At 52.0% G+C, this 5,000-nt stretch overlaps 1 protein-coding gene across 1 annotated transcript in view; it reads right to left on the bottom strand.

Moving 5' to 3' along the window:
- The window catches only part of cacna1ab (calcium channel, voltage-dependent, P/Q type, alpha 1A subunit, b), a 135,614-nt gene that overhangs the window by 45,797 nt on the left and 84,817 nt on the right, over positions 1-5,000 (bottom strand). The window lies entirely within an intron of this gene.

Below are 5,000 nucleotides of genomic sequence, written 5' to 3'. Positions count from 1 at the left end.
ACAACAAAGCACCGCAACCGTCTCTAACCTGCACAGACGTGAACGTCCCTGCTGTGAGATCCAGCTGTCACCCGCTCAAAATTGACCGGTTTCAAAAACATAGCCTGAACTCGTCTGAAGCCACGTCGAGCGTGAAGCCGGTCTGATCAACCCAGCAATTTTTCAGCCTGCCGACACTGTTGTCTTCGTACACCTGCCTACACGTGCTACACCCGCCTACACGTGCTACACCCGCCTACACGTGCTACACCTGCCTACACGTGCTACACCCGCCTACCACAAGCTACACCTGCCTACACGTGCTACACCTGCCTACACGTGCTACACCTGCCTACACGAGCTACACCTGCCTACTGCCTACACGTGCTACACCTGCCTACACGAGCTACACCTGCCTACACGTGCTACACCCGCCTACACGTGCTACACCTGCCTACACGTGCTACACCTGCCTACACGAGCTACACCTGCCTACACGTGCTACACCCGCCTACACGTACTACACCCGCCTACACGTACTACACCCGCCTACACGAGCTACACCTGCCTACACGTGCTACACCTGCCTACCAAGAGCTGTGATGGTCTCCCCATGGAACCCCGCCCCATCACCCCCAAGAATTGGCCCTGTCTCTCTTCCAAGACCCGCAGTACAGCCCTGGAGTGTGATGGACCGTGATAACTCGGTGGATCTGTTTCAGGCCTAAAGTACGACATGTCTTCACCATCAGCGCTGTTCTACTTTTATTGCAAAAAGCATGTATTTAAATTAAAGCAGTGACCGTGGTTCCAGTACTTTCGACATTACTAACCCCCAAATCTCCAGTGCTTCTGTGGAGTGTGTGTGTGTGTGTGGGGGGGGGGGGGGGGGGTGGTGGTGGGGGGGGTCAAGAGCCTGATAAACGGACACAGAATATTTACACGTACAACAGAGACCGAGAACGAGCCAGAGCTCCGTCTGGGTGCCGTGCCGGACCGGACCGGACCGGACCGGACCGAGTCGCCGGTGGGGACAGAGAGAACGAACGGCAGCGAACAGGTAACAAGGTAAAAGGTAAAAAAGAGAGGTGTGTGAGAGGGGAGAGGAAGAGGAGGGACAGAGAGAGGAAGAGGAGGGAGGGAGAGAGGGAGAGAGGGAGGGAGGGAGGGAGAGAGGGAGAGAGGGAGGGAGGGAGAACTTTACCGGGTGCTGCTCCTGCAGGCGAGGCCGGGTGAAGAGAGGAGAGGATCAGTGAAGCGTAAAGACGAAGGGGAGGGAGAGAAAGAGAGAGACACAGAAACAGGAAAAAAGGGGGAGTGGTGGAGGAAACACATCCATATGAGACAGACAGAGACAGAAGAAAAGAGACCAAGGCCTGCGATTGGTTAGACAATTACCCACGTCACCCCTCACCTGTCCCTGACCCCTACACCTGCCTACCAAGAGCTGTGATTGGTTAAAGACCTCCCCATGTCACCCTTCAACAGTTGCTGACCCCTACACCTGCCTACCAAGGGCTGTGATTGGTTAGACAATTACCCACGTCACCCCCCACATGTCCCTGACCCCTACACCTACCAAGGGCTGTGATTGGCTGGAACCCCGCCCCATCACCCCCAAAAACTAGCCCTATCATTCCCTCAAAGCCCCACCGTACAGCCCTGGAGTGTGATGGACTGTATCAACTCTAGACTGGTGGATCTGTTTTAGGCCTAAAGTACGACAACAATGCTCTTACGAACTGCGTCTTCACCATGAGTACTGCTCTAGCATGTATTTCATATAAATTTTACTCTTGACCATTGACATCAGCCGTGTATTCAGCCAAAAAATGTCCATAGAGTGCTACGCCCAGTTACTACGAGCCTCCGCTGAAGTGTGTGTTTGTCTGTCCTGCACTGCCGCTGTTTGGCTGGGGGGAGCAGCAATACCTCTATCCGGGGCAGAGCTCCGGCCTCTCTCCGGGGCGGCCCGTGCTAGCGCTAGGCTGGGCGTTTTTTTGGAAGAAATACAGGACAAACGCAGGAGCACACTGGCACAGCGAGGCAGGGGTGAGGAGAGCATGCGGTGGAGAAGGAGCGCAAGGCACCGAGTGAGCGACACACACACACACACACTGTACACACACATAAACTGTGTACACACACACACACACTGTACACTCTCACACACACACACACACACACACACACACTGTACACTCACACACACACACACACACACACACACACACTGTACACACACACACACACACACACACTGTACACACACACACACACATACACACATACACACTGTACACATACACACTTTCTGCAGGTCACAGTCGTCTCCTGTTCCCTCAGCACTCAGCTCTTATTTAGCTGATGTACTTATCCAAAGCGACTCAGAGTTGATTAGACAACGCAGGAATGGTTAAGGGCCTTGCTCAAGGGCCCAACAGCTGCACGGATCTTATCGTGACTACACTGGGGCTTGAGCAACCAACTTTCCAGGTCCCAGCCATGAACCTTAGCCACTAGGCTACAGTTTCTTGTATGTCAACAGTATACAAGAAAGCACTAAATATAAAATCTAACTGACCTAAAATGTCCACGATTACTATACATTTAAAACGCAAAAGTGTTTGTTTGCAATGTTTTATGGGATGTGTAGTTCATTCCCGTTTCCTATAAGTACCGTTAAGTACAGAGTCTCGTACCTTTGCTTTTTTTCTGTTTTCTAAAGACATAAAGATTTTCTAAATATCATGATTGATCGGGTAAGCCCGATGGTTTGGTTCATGGATTAAAAACCCTTGAGCTAGGAACATTCTGAAATGTTTATGGAACATTTTTTTTATGGGAAAATCCCTTTCGGAACTACAGGGAAGGGCGATGACGATGGTGACGGTGAGGTACTGTATTACCTCCACCCGCTCCTCGCTCCCGACCGACTGTCTAATGGGTCTAATTCTAATTTTTTAAAGATTTTTTTTTAGCTTTATTGGACAGTATATAGTATAGAGAAACAGGAAGAATGGGAGCGAGAGAGAGGGGAAGACATGCAACAAATGTCGGACAGTCGGATTCGAACCGCCGACGTCGCAGCTCGCAATGAGCATGCGGTCAGTGCTCTACAGGCTGCGCCACCGAGACACCCCCAGAAAGATCTGTCTGAGTCAGAGTGCAGCGTTCCAGCCGAACTTTCGGTAGCTGTCCTTCTGAGCGCATCTTGTCCACGACACCTGTTCCGAGTGTTCAGGCCGTTTTACACTTCGACTTAAAATTCGCAACAGGAAGTTTCATCACCAGCCTCATCGCCGGTCAACCAATCATCTCCGCAGCGTATGCGAGTGGTCGCCAGCTACGCACTTTCAAAATCTTAAACGCAGCATCCACACTCTCAGAAAGCAGAGGTACATTTTTATTGTTCAAGGTTCGTCAAATTTCACAAATGCACCCTGAAAGTACAGTAACGGTTTCTTTGGGTACAAATGAGTATGTAAGGAAAAAAGGAGCAAATGAATTAAGCTTTGCTAGGTAGTGGTACAATTGTATGTACCTATAGGGCATCACCCCAGCGACAACCTTCTTTTAGGCTGTTTTCAGACCTTTATTCATACCTTTATTTCTGAGAGGGTATGCAGACCCGTTCAGCAGCAGTATAAAAGCCTGTAGTCTAAATGCAGGCCCACACACACACACACACACACAGACACACACACACTCTCACACACACACACACACACACTCACACACACACACACACACACTCACACACACACTCTCACACACACACACACACTCACACACACACACAAACACAGACACACACTCATACACACACACACTCACAAACACACTCATACACACATACACTCACAAACACACTCATACACACACATACATACACACACACACACACACTCACACACACACACACACACACACAGTGACAGATACAACAGCCTTCAGCAGGCACACTGAGGCTCCCAGAAGACAGGCAGTGCAGACAACAGCACTCTGTAACTAATGCTCGCTGACAGACAGACAGACAGACAGGGAGGGGGTCGGGGTGCACAGGCCTTCTTTTGGGTTCAGTACCTGACCCATACCTCCCCCTTGCACGAGCATCAGGGATGCAGGGATGGGGGGATGGAGGGATGGAGGGGGGGAAGGCGGGGAGGGGGGTCTCATGCCAGAGAGGGAGGTGTGGTGGGGCGGAGTGATTTTAGTTTTTACGTCTGCGCGTCACAAACCTATCAGCCCGGGCGTATTAAGGCATACCGAGGACTCGGATAGGTTCTGCAAATGCACTTAGTCTACGTTACAGCCATTCAGCACCACGTACACACAGATCAGTATATATGTACGCCGTGTAAACGCGTATGTGCGCGCCCTCCTCAGACCCCGCGGACGCCTGTGCCGTTCGCTCGGCGACGCGCGTCCTACTCCAGGGACCCGGGGGGTCAGTGCGGCGGGCTTCAGCTCCACCGTGAGCCAGACGGGCCAGCGTTCGCACGCTGAGCAGCACAGCGTTCGACCTCAGAGCGAGAGCACCACGGGAGATTCTGGCGCCGGCCGATCCGTTGACTTGGGGGACAAAGGCAGAGGTTTCGGGTTCCAGTTTTCGGAGGGGCAAAACGGAACGGGGGGACAAACACAGGAGCGCTTTCGTGAAGCACAGTCGCCGCAATCTGAGGCGCAGAATCAGAGTGTTGCAGTAACACCACTTGGCCGTGGGGTGGCGCCACCTCTCGATGAGCCCCCCCTTTGCAGGTCGCAGAAGGTCGCGGAATGGCCGAACGGGAATGGAACCCTGCAGTAAAATCCAGATATAAAGCTTGAAAATGAGCTGGTCAAGCTGGTCATAAGCTGGTCAAGCTGGGTATGAGCTGCTCAACCAGCTAGTTAACCAGCCTGAGCTTCCCGCTGTTTCAAAACGTAGCTTGAGCTGGTCAAACCGCGTCTGCTAACTCTGCGGAGATAAGACTTTGCATATCCGTACTCTGAACTGACACATCAGACCACTGCACGAA

The sequence above is a fragment of the Conger conger genome, chromosome 2 (genome assembly GCF_963514075.1).
Source record: "Conger conger chromosome 2, fConCon1.1, whole genome shotgun sequence".
Lineage (NCBI taxonomy): Eukaryota > Metazoa > Chordata > Actinopteri > Anguilliformes > Congridae > Conger > Conger conger.
Note: the sequence above shows the minus strand (reverse complement) of the source record. Positions and strands in the feature narration are given on the sequence as shown.